The 11958-nt window shown below is 51.8% G+C and overlaps 1 protein-coding gene across 6 annotated transcripts in view; it reads left to right on the top strand.

The window, feature by feature from the left end:
- The first annotated feature begins 2323 nt into the window (after positions 1-2323).
- Positions 2324-11958, top strand: part of Ctif (CBP80/20-dependent translation initiation factor) — a 266492-nt gene continuing 256857 nt past the window's right edge. For 2 of the 6 annotated variants that reach the window (XM_006525973.4, XM_006525967.4), the window contains exon 1: positions 2326-2628. The gene's annotated coding sequence lies outside the window, so the exon portion shown is untranslated. Of the gene's footprint in view, positions 2629-2712; positions 3039-5789; positions 5988-11958 lie in introns of those variants that run through there. The other 4 variants (XM_006525968.4, NM_201354.2, XM_030250483.1 and 1 more) reach the window with 4 other exon arrangements.

Genomic DNA, 11958 nt, shown 5'->3' with positions numbered 1-11958 from the left:
TGCAGTGTCTACTCTTCAAGGGGAAAAAAAAACCTTGGGCAAGAAGAGTCAGTATGGGGTCTTTCAGAATAGAAAGAACAGACAGACCTCAGTCAGCAGTGGGTAAAGCTCAGAAATGGGCCAAAGTTCCTTGAAGACAAAAGAACTTATTTCCCATTTTAGGGTGAAGTACTCAGGATTCCTTCTCACCAATCAGCTCTGCTGACCTGTATCTACAGAAAGAAAAAAACCAAAAAACCAAAAAAACCAGTCATCATTATGGACCAGAAAGATCTCAGTCCAGGAAAGGAACTCAGTCACATAGCCACTTTCCACGGGACAGACCCACAAAAAGACCAGGTCACCACTGGGTCCTGTAAGGCCAAAGTTGTTGAGTGAACTCCTCAAGGTTACCCTGTCTAGAAGTTAAATTAGCCACCCGTGGGCACAGCCACAGGGGATAATGCCAGTATTCAAACTCAGGGGCTAGGCGGACTAAGTTCCCTCTGCTGTCTTCAGCCATGGTGCAAACTCCGCAGAGCTTCCACAAGTGTTCTGAGTGCACGTCTTCTTTTTCTGCAGTCTGTGAGGAGACTTACAACCAGGGCAAGGAGCAAACCCGACAATTCATTCTTGGTTGCTTTGCAGGTGGTGTGCCTACCGCTGGATGTGCAAACCCCCCGCCCTCACAGCAAGGTAAGGGACCCAGAGTTGGCTGAAAGGCTAGACTATTATTGTGGAATATAGACTAATATTTTGGAAACCCAAGAAATCATCCAGACGTTAGGGCATAAAAATAACTCACTGCGGAACCAATGAGGCATACTACTAAGGACAAGCCCCTCCAGGAAGTCAGGAGAGAGAAAGTGGTGTGTATGTGGGGGGGGGGGGACACAGACATTGGCTTACAGCACACATTTTGTACCAGTGGTTGGTTGTGGATGATGGGCTAAGGTCTCTGAGCCTGCAATGCAGTTTGCCCCTGCCGTGGGGGGTGGGGGTGGGGGGGGGGAGAAGGAGAGAGAGCCAAGCCCTTTGGTTTTGTTTCAAAAGTCAAAGGAGCCCACCACCCCCACGCTGTGAACATATATTCTGTGTCCCCCCCCCGCCCCCCTCCCAGTGGCCTGGTTCAGTCAGTGCTCAAAGCTCACTACAAAACAAAATCCCACCCATCACTCCAGGCCCACCCGAAGCCCCACCTCCTCTAGCAAGCTGCCCCAGGCTTCTTCTGGCCTCTAAACTCACTTCCTAGCCATTCCTTCCTTTCTGCAACCCCTCTCCCAGCAACATGTCCCCTATCCAGCCAAATAGCTGGAGTTGCAGAATTAGCAACTTTTCTCTTGAATCTAGAGCCTTCCAGAGCCTTAATAGATGCCTGCCCCTCGTTAAAAAACCTTAGTAACTCTTCATTCAGGCACCGGGTCCCCCCTGGAAGCCTTCCTATCAAGTGACATTTACCCCCATCTTTCACAAGACTGTGAAAGGCCCTCCCACAAGATTGGGCTCCTGGAGGGCAAAGACTGAGGGCCTTACAGGTCCCTGCATGTCCAGCTGTGCTCATTAGATGTTTTACAAATTAATCACTCAAAGGATTTCTTCAGCGGGTCTGTTCCAGCACCTCCAATATGCACCTGACTCCACTGCTTGGTGATGCGTGCAGCATCTTATATTTCTCCTGGAGGCTTCTGTGCTTTAACCACCGTTTTAACCAAAACAGTGGAGATCAAGTGATGACCGAATTATCCACTGCATCGAATTCCTCCAGCCGGCGTCCCAGCTTTTAGCATGGCCAATGGAAAATTAATTGGTCGCAAAGTGCATATCTAATTACAACATCCCGCCCCTGCCCGAGCGATGCGCAAACGTTAATTATAACATATGAATCTCAATAACCGACGGTGGCACTTAATGCCGCATTAATAACGCCACTTGTGTCCCCCCCCAACACACACACACACACACACACACACACACACACACACACACACACACCATCGCTCCCAGAGCATACATTACGCTTTCTCTTATCTGCCATTGGGACAGACTTTATACTTTAAGCTCGGAGTCCTTATCCTCACAGCCTGCCTGATTCTAAAACCAAGTTATCTCTGCAAGCTCAGACGTTGCCATAGCCCTCAGTTCTGTCCCCCACCGCGGAGGGCCCCGCTAATGCAAGAGGTCACTGGCATCGGCGTAGCAACACTACTCTGTCCAGGCAGTTCCCCGGCTTCCCCCGGGTTCCCAGCTCTCCAGGGCCCGCCATCCTAGGAAAGAAAGGCGAACTACATTACCCAGCAGGCTCGCCGTCTCCCTCTTTCCTTTCAAGTCTTTGCACGTGGCCGGAGGGGGAGGCGGGGCCCGGACGTCACTCTCCTACATTCTCTTTCCCTGTGTCAGTACTGGGATCATTTTTTTTTTCCTTCCTCTACTCCCTCCCTCTGCCTGCCCCTCCCTCCCTGTCTCCCTTCCCTCCCTCCCTCCCCTCTCGACTGGGTCGGTCCGCTGAGGTGCCGGATCCCCCTCACGGCTGGGACGCGCCGAACTCCCAGCAGGAGTCCGCTCTTTGCAGCCTGGTCCCTCCCTTCCCCTTCCCTGCCCCCTTCCCCCACCCCGACGCGGGCTCCGCGCGGCAGCCAGAGGAACCCCGAGGTGAGCATCCCTTGTCCTCCCTCCTCTTTTAGTCACCTCGATTTGCGGGTGGATTCGGGGACCCGGGAGGAGGGATACGTGACGTGCTCTCGATTATAGATAAATCCGGGAAAACCGCTCCAAACAATTCTCCCCCTTCCCCCTCCCAGTGCTTTAGCCAGCCCGGTGTCCGCACCCATCCTTAGTCCCCTCCTCTGGGTCTAGTGGGTACCGCACTCTCCGATCTCGCCCTCTCCCAGGGTTTGTCCTGTAGTGGGCCCAGCTCCCCGCGCGGTGGGGACCGTGACACCAGAGCTCCGGAACCCAGAGGGGTTCCTGGGGGGAACGCGCGTCTGGAGCCTCACTCGGGCTGGAGCCGCGCGGTGTAGCCGATGTCTTGTGCCCGGTTCCGACCCGCGGGGAGGAAGCTCGTGAGCAAGATTCCTTTCCCTTTTGTTTTGGAGCCTCGTTTGCTGCAACGAGCAGTTGCTCCAGCGCCAGGCAAACTTGCAGCTGTTCCGACCGCGCTCTGCGCCGAGGTCGGAGCGCGGCTGGGGAGGCGGCTGCGGGCGCGGCTGCAGCACTCGGGCTTGAGGGAGGGAACCCACGACTCTGTGTGTTCACGCTGCCCTCCCCTGCCGTGCGGATGGCTGTCCCTGCGAGCTTGGGGATGTGTGTGGATGGCTCTCGTCTAGACAGGCAGCAGACCCCTCCCTTCGTCCCCGGTGAGCCCGCGGGCCGCGGAGGGCGCGGCGGATAGGAGCAGTGGAGGGCGCCTTGGCGGAGCCATTGCAGTGACGGCTTTGGCCGTCCTATACCGTGGTGATTCTGCCGGTCTTTAAGGATGATCATTCCTGTGGCCTCTGAGTGATGGGGCCTGGGGGGCGGAGATGGGGATAGATACGTCCTACAGAGCTGGGGTTAAGTTGACAGGTTCCAAAAGCCGGTTCTTGCTGGCGGGCAGCCCGAAGGCCGTGGAGTGGGCTGCTGGGGGGAACTAGCTAGTGATGGTCACAGGTGCAGGTTTTAGGGGGAGATGGGAGCGGTGGCTTGGCTGAGGTAGATGTCTACGGGATCGGGAGGGCACGGGGATCGGGAGGGCCGCGTGCGGGTTCCTGAATGCCACAGGAGGAGGCATCCCCAAGACCGGGTATCGGAGCTGGTTGTTTGTTGGCATTAAAAAGACAGTCCAGGATTCAAACCCTGAACTCGGGCAGCCCTGGCTCTGATTTTGAGGAGTTCTCAGGGTAGGGGCAAGGGGGAGTGTGAACTGGGAAGGGGGCGCGGCTTTTAGAGGAGAGGGATCGGTGGCTGTGCCCTGAGTGTCCCCACCAGGAGGGAGGCGTCGCCTCCCCCGCCCAACTGTTTGTGTGTGTACACACAGCTTGGTCTGGGAGGGGGCGGCATAGTGGAGAACAGCGTGGGATGGATGCCTCTTGGGATTGGACCAGCTAGCCCCAAATGGTGTGAGTTGGGCTGTCTCTTATGTGTGTCCACGCTTGGGTTACTAAGGAATCCTTAGGCTGGCGCCGGGGAAGACCTTAGGGTGGCTTGGGCTCTGTGGCTGCCTGGGAGTCCCAAGCTCTGTGTGGCCCTCCCTCTACGTTTCTCTCGTCTTCCCTAGCCCAGTGACTGGCAGCCCACCCTGCGGGCTGGGAGGATCCTCCCGAGCTCTAGTGTCCCTCATCCTCAGCAAGCCATGTTTAGGATCCTTGGCCCCTAGCGCGGAGGCTCCTGGTGATGCTCGTGCCTGTGCGTTTCCTCAGCTGCCTTCCCAGATCCTAGAGAGAATCCACGCGTTCAGCCACCCCTCCCTGCCCTCGGTTTTTCAATTGAGAACCAAAGCCTGCCCGGTAGACCCTGTCTACCTCTGCCCGCAGGTCTGCGGGATCACACGCCTCTGCCTACCCCGCCCTCCCGGCTGTCATTTCTGAAGCTCCGAGATTATCCTTCTCTGGCTAGGGGCCCCTGCACCGCCTGGACACCTCAGGCTCGGGTGTTGGGAGCCTCCCCAGGTCGAAAGTGACACGGCTTAAGCACCGCCTCTGCTCGGAGGGAGGCGCGGCACAGCAGTGGGAGGAGCGATGGGCTGTCCTGCCGGGTTCCTCTTGGCCCAGCGTAGGGGCTGGGCCCAAACCTCTGGAATCTTGCTTCCTAGCAGCCCGTGGTCCATGAAAGGAAACCTCAGGAACTTTCAAACAACCCAATTGTATAGGAACAGATTGCCCTCAACAGACACTAAATAGTGTCATGATGCTCTTGGGTAGCCCAAGAAAATTCCTCTGAGTATGTGAAACAGGACTCTGCTGATAGCAATAGGCTCAGCGGTGTGTCATGTCCAATGCCTATCCTGGTGATGACAGTAATCTGCAAGGCTTTCTGGGTATCGTGCCGTCGAGGTGAGTAGATTGCTGGAACAAGAACATGTCACTCTGAATTTACAGAGCGGGGGTTTCCCCACCACATAGTACAGTTATTAAGAGGATGCTGTGAGGTAGGGAAGAGCTAATCCCACTGTGCAGATGAGGACACCAAGGCTCAGGAAATGATGTCACTTGCCTATGGCCTTCCAATGGGTAAAGGGCAGCTTTCTTCCTCTTGTGATTTCTCTTTGCAGACCTTTGCCTTTATTTTTAAGGCAGGGGCTCCCCAATGTTGCTTGGTCTACTTCTACCTCCTCAATGCTGGGAAAATAGGTGTGTAGCTAGTGCCCACAGCTTTTTATTTAAACAGTGACTTTTTTTTTTTAAAGGGGGGGGTTCTTGGTCCCTTGGGAAGTAGATAATTTACCCCAAGAAAGTTATCCTGGTACATAGTCCTTGTCAAAATGTTCTTTTTGTTGTTGCCGCTTTGAAACAGGGTCTCACTATATGTAGCCCTGGTTAGCCTCCCTAGGTAGACCAAGCTGGCCTTGAACTTAACTACCTCTGGGGTGCTAGGATTAAAGGTACATACCACACCTTGTTTAAATTTCATCAAAATAAATAACAATGCATAATGAAAAAAGCTACTATTAACCACAGGCCTTTATCATCCATCTAATAATTTGATGTTGATGATTACAGGCCAGCTGTGGTGTGCCTGTTATATATTAACATATAATAAGCACATAGGGTACACAGACACTTGTTCATGGAGTTCTTGGTGATTCCAAGATGTGTTGTTTGTTTGTTTTGAGACAGGCTGACCTGGGATAGACTCATACAGCCCAGGCTGGTTGGTCTTCAACTTGCAGCAACATTTCTGCTTCAGCCTTCCAAGTGCTGCCAAGATTTATTCTTTACTGCTTTTGGTGCCATTAAACTGAAAATGTGACCCCCCTGTGTTCCTCCTTGCCTCAAGATGGTCAAGCCTAGGAATGAGCAAAGCATCCCTACTATGTGAGTGCCTCAGCATTTGTGCAAGTGAAGATTCTCAGGCATGGGCTTGGGGGGGGGGGTGTTTAAGGTTGGCAAACTGCTCAGAAAACTATCTGAGCCACCCATTCATTCACAAACGTGAATTGGGCACCTTTGACTTTTTATATCTTGAAGTACATCTAAGAGGAATTAACAACCGGATCCTGCTATGTGTTGGAGCAGCAGGTCTCAATCTGTGTTAGGACCCCTTTTAGGGGGTGTTGAATGGCCAAATGACCCTTTCACAGGGGTTACCTAAGACCATCAGAAAGCACAAATATTTATGTTACGCTTTGTGACAGTAACAAAGATTACAGTTACGAAGCAACAATGAAATAGTTTTATGTTTGAGGGTCCTCATAAAGTGAGGAACTGTACTAGAAGGTTGCAGCATTAAGAAGGTTGAGAACCACTGTGATAGACTCTAAAACTGTTCTAGCTGTTGTTGTGGATATAAGGGTTTCAGTTTCTCAAATGCTTGTGATGGACCCACAGAGGTTGTACAATCTGTGTTGCTTTGGGCACACGAAGGCAGTACAGCAGGAATAGTTACATGACATTGCAAGAGTAGACCGCCAAGGAGGTCACCGATCATCAATATTGTATAATACGCATCCTGGGACTTAATCAGAGTCACATATGTTGGTTGCCAGGCCCCATATTGCTTTGTGTCTTAGAGCAAAGGTAGAGGGAAGCAGAGGTAGAAAGGTCCTTGTGTCTCTGTTACCTGAACTGCAGGCTATCTGGAATATCTCGGGTGGATCTAGAGCTATGTCCTTCTGCAGGAGAGAGGCAGCTGATGGAGATGTGCCATGAAGCCAACCAGCAGGTTCTTCTGAGACCAAGGCACTGTCAAGATGTTCTTTCTGCCCAAACCTCTGGATCTAAGGTGCCGTGACTCAGAGAGAAGCCGTGGTTTTGGTCAAGGTCTCACTAGGCCCTGCATGGGCTTACTAGATCTGCGTAGATGTTAGTATGTCTGGCCCCAAATTCACTCGTGAGGCCTCCAATCCCATTTCTACTGCCCCGACGATAAGGTTATAATCTCAGCAATGCTGCTCATGATGGTAGACTCTGTAGGTTCGTGATTGAGATGCAGAACCGAGTTTCTGGAGAGACAGGAAAACAGACAGGCAAATTACAGTTTCTGAGAAGTCTCCCACAGTGGTGTTTTTGTAGAACCTACCTGGTCACGTGTTCACTGAGCTGTGGTTCGGAACTAGGTGAGAACAGAGCTAACCCTGGAGCCAGGCAAACAGGTGGAGAGGCAGCATGCCTGATCTCCATGCAAAAACCTCAGGGCCTCTGAAATAAGGTGGCTTATCAGGGTCGCATGGAGCTCTTGTCAGAGCTGGGCAGGAAACCTTGGTCTTTCGTGCCTCAGTTTCTTTCTCATGATCCTCCTGCCTCTGCCTCTTTGGCATTTCCTACTAGTATAGGTATATGCTATCACAACTGACCCAATTTCTTTTTCTACATCAGATACTTTAAAAAAGTGGATCCTTACTTCAAAGTCTGCCCACTTTGTCTCCTGTCTTTCTTTGACATTCACTTGGCTGGTGATTGCTTTTCTTCCGGGCAGGCTTTTGTTGCTTTGTATTTTGTGTTGGCATCCAAGGAACACAAGAGGGCTTTTCAGGAGTGGAGGAGGCCCTGTTCTTATTTGGTATGTTGCTTTCTGGCCCGAATGGCATAAACCTAGACACCAGGGCACTTTCATTCCCCATGGTCTTTAAGTGAATTAATCCAGGACAGGTCAGCAGTGGGGAAGAGGACGATAGGGCTCGGCTGGAACCTGTCACATGGCTTTATGTGTAGTACATGAGTTACCCCATGAACACTTGTCATGTCTGCCCCTGAGGATGGTTTCCATCTACCTGGCCCATGTTACAAGTGAGGAGGCCAAGTCCCTAAAATGGTTTTGAGGGGCGTGTCCAAGTCATAACTAAGCTTTAGAACAGACACGTGGACCCCGTAATCTCCTGGCTCCACACTCTCCATGCCCAGTGCTAAGGAGGCTGGCTGTACCATCTGACACCGTCATTGTCCCGAGTGGAGCTGGAGCCAACTGCTGACTCCAGAGAAGGGTTGTGGAGTAGATAAAGGATGGGGGGGAGGTAGTTTCCATAGCAATGATACATAGAGTAGGACCAGTTTGGGATGGTTTGATGGAAGAGGTGTATTTGGGAGTGGGTAGAGGTATTCTGTATGAAAGGTTTTAGATTGGATAATGACCCAGATGTGGATACGGGGATATATGTGTGCATATGGGGTGCATGGGAGGTTTGGTTGGTCACCATGCAGTCAGCATGACCTTCTTCATTGCTGCTGGGCTTTGTCTCTAGGCTTGGTTCTGTGTTAGACTTGGGCTATAATGGAGGATAGGCATAGAGCCCTGACTTAAATGTAGTGGGAGCGAAACACAAGTTGTTACATTTCACCATGGTGGAGAGGAAAGGCCTAAAACTTTTCATGTACATGATGACTTAGAGCACCTGCCATCAGGGTGGACTTCCTGAAGGAGGCAACCTAAGCACTGAATATTAAAGGAAAGAAAGGAACCAGCCAGAGAAGACAGGGAAAGGGCCTTCTGTGGTCAGGAACAGCAGGCACAAACGGGGTGGAGGCCTGAGCAGACTGACTCTGGGAAGGAACTGTGAGCAGTGAGGTCAAACCCAAGGACTCAGCTGAGGAAGCAGTTCACGCCCAACCAAGGACCAGCTGCCAGACTGATGTCCATCTAGCATGGGAGAGGGGGCTTTAGCAAAGTGGCCTCGGAGCTCTTGGGGGCCGCAGTGTTTGTATCATAGGGAGGAGATCTACAACCAGGCAAGGCTGGAGATGACTCAAGGGTCACATGTTTGTTGTCGTAGTTAGGTTTCTGTGGCTGTGATAACACAACTAGGACCAAAAGCAACCTGGGAGGGCAAGGGTTAACTTCCCCTTCCTCTTCCACAGTGCAACCCATTGCTGAAAGAAGTCAGGGAAGGAACTCAAGGTAGTAACCTGGACAGGAGCTGATGCGGAGGAGGCCATGGAGGGGTGGTGCTTACAGCTATGCTCTTCCTGGCTTGCTCAGCCTGCTTTCTTATAGAACCCAGGACCACCAGCCCAGGGTTGGCACCGCCCACAATGAGCTGAGTCCTCCCACACCAGTCATCCATCAAGTTGATGCTCTACCAGCCAATCTGGTGTGGACTTTTTCTCTGTTAAGGATTCCTTTCCCGAGTGACTCCTGCTTCTGTCAAATTGATATAAAACCAGCCAGCATACGTATTAAGCAGACGTGGGGAGCACAGCCTGTGGTTCTGTGGTTATTGTTTACATTTAAAGGGAACCCTCCACCACAGACTGCGGGGCTTCTGGTCACACCGACTGACTGTGACCAGAGTGGCAACCCATGCATAAACTGGAATAGGTCTGCTGGGTTAGGCCAAGGACAAAGAGCAGGGACAAGTCCAGTGTCACAGGCTTTGGATCTGGAATCATGGATAGTACAATGCCTGCCGGAGGAGGAAAGAGGAAGAGTGAGCGGGGAGCCACTGTGCTGAGAGAGTGAGGCGGCATCTGGGAGGTGTTGGGGAACCTAGACCCTGGCAGGGCTGTGGTAGACAATAGAGCAGACCTCTTCCTCCCATTGTCAGAGAATCCTTTGTCACACAGGGCTGCCGGCTCCTTAGGGAAGCCAGGCAGGGATGCTGTATCATGCTGGAGGCCCAGCTGGCAGAATCAGGCTGCAGCCCCAGCTGGATGCCTCAGAGTGAGTTAGGCGAGAGGCAGAGGCACTTTCATCTTTTGACATCCACAGGGAGTGGAGCCCCTGTCCCAGGCCTTCAAGAAGGGGAACTGCTTTGAGGAGCAGATGGTGTACTTGAGGTAAGATGGGGACACACAGAGAAAAACTAGAGATCCCTATGAGGCGGTGGAGGGGAATGGATGCAGATCTCCACTTCATTCATCCATCATTATAGAGGGCTGCTGCTGGGGCCAAGCCTTCTCTTGTTTAGACTCGGAGACCCAAAGCTATGCCTGGCACACAGGAGGTGTTGGTCTCCCATGGGTCTTTGCAGGGAGGGCCTGTATCTGGGATTGGAGGTCAGCCAGAGAAGGCATCCATGCACAAGTCCTAAGGGGGCACCCCAATACTGACTTAGACACTTTCGGTGCCACAGTGGAATGCTCTGGAAGCCTTCCAACTACAGAGTGCCAGGAGATGCTGCAGAAGATGCAGCAGCAGCCTTTCTAAGAACAGCCTGGCTCGCTGAGTGCACGGGAAACCCTGCCCCAGATGAGATGTGGGAGCATTGTCAGACTAAGCCCTGAGCCCTGACTGCATCTCCTCCAATGAGCCCTGTGTCTCCTCCAAGACAGAGAGTCCTGCCTCTAGTGGGCGCAGGGAGGTTTGCCCTACCTGGAGAAAACACAGGCTAGACATCAGCTACACACACACACACACACACACACACACACACACACACACACACACACGCCTCCTCGCTTCAATATGGGTGGTACTGGGCTATTTGGACTTGAGGTTGGAAGAAAAATACCTCTGGGTAGTTGGAAACCTCAGGCCTGTTACAGCTTTGGATGTCCACCTGTTATTTATCCTAGGGCTCCACAGAAGAAATTAGCTCACAGTTTTGGGGCCAGATCCTTCCTGGTGTGGAGGGTGGAGGCTAGGGAAGACATGGGGTTCTTCACCCATTGTTGATTTAAATCTGCCCTCAGAGTCCAAGTCCAGCTTTGGGCCCAGAGCAGTGAGAGGAGTGACTGAAGCCGAGGAGAGGAGGGTAGAAGGGCCCTGAGCAGGACCTAGAGAGCGGGCCTTGAAGACAGCTGCATTGCAGTGGGGACAGATGCATGGTGTGGAGAATGGGCCCTGCCTCACCTTAGAGATTAGGTCTACACATGACCTACACATGAGGTCCTGGGTTCAATCACCTCTACGCGCAGGAAAAAAAAAAGTAACATATTTGTAGATGAGTCCCACGTGCCTTCAAAACCCAGAGCTTTCTCTTATGCTGCCTGCTCTCAGCTGGTGTCTTTCCAGGCTGCTGTTTGGGGCTCCCTGAGAGGATTCTCATGGTTACTCTTCTCCAGACCATATTCCACCAGGTCCTTCCTGTGCCCTAAGATATAGTTTTAAACTTGGGGAGACACCTGAGGTCAGCTGGCTGGCCTTTCACCTGCTCGCGATTGCAGGCCAGGGCAGCTCTTAGCCCACCTGTGAGGTTGGTTTCTGCCTGTGTGAAGCCTCCGCAGCCACTGGACACTTCGGTCTGAAGCCCCTGGAGTCATAGTGACACAGGATTTCCTGTACTCTCACCGTCTTGTTTCTGCTAGAAAGGCCCTTGTTTGCTGAGCTAAGACTGCGAATCCAGCCAGTTTCTGTCTTAATTGGTTTAACCACGCAGAGGGCTTGTAAGGAGAAATGTTGGCCAGGCAGAGCTGGCCACACAGAAGTAGTCCGTGATGCCTCAGTTACTTTTTAAATTGTTGTTTGATTTTATTCTTGGTTTCTGAGGCAGGGTTTATCTATGTAGCCCAGGCTCACCCTGAAATCTCTATGTAGTCCAAAGTGTCTTGTATCCAAACTTGTGATCCTCCTGTGTCAGGCACTGGGATTATAGGTGTGAGCTATCATGCCTGTCTTGATATAGACATTTTGAGCTACTTTGTTTTATTGACAGTTACAAGAAACACCTATTATTATTATTATTATTATTATTATTATTATATTACTATTATTATCATTATTTTGTGCCTAGAACATGCTTTTGCTTATAAGGAAAGTGGCTTGGGAGCCTTATTCACAGAGCTGGGTTCAGCGAGTTGTGTGCCAGGCTCAGTGTTGGACACTTGGTATGTGCCTCACAGAATGAAACTTACTTCTGTAAGGGAGACTGCTAGGCACAGAGACATGGAAATGCCTGGCTATTATGGTGGCCAC

This window comes from Mus musculus, chromosome 18 (genome assembly GCF_000001635.26).
Source record: "Mus musculus strain C57BL/6J chromosome 18, GRCm38.p6 C57BL/6J".
NCBI lineage: Eukaryota > Metazoa > Chordata > Mammalia > Rodentia > Muridae > Mus > Mus musculus.
The sequence above is the reverse complement of the archived record's forward strand: the minus strand, read 5'-3'. Positions and strand labels throughout refer to the sequence as shown.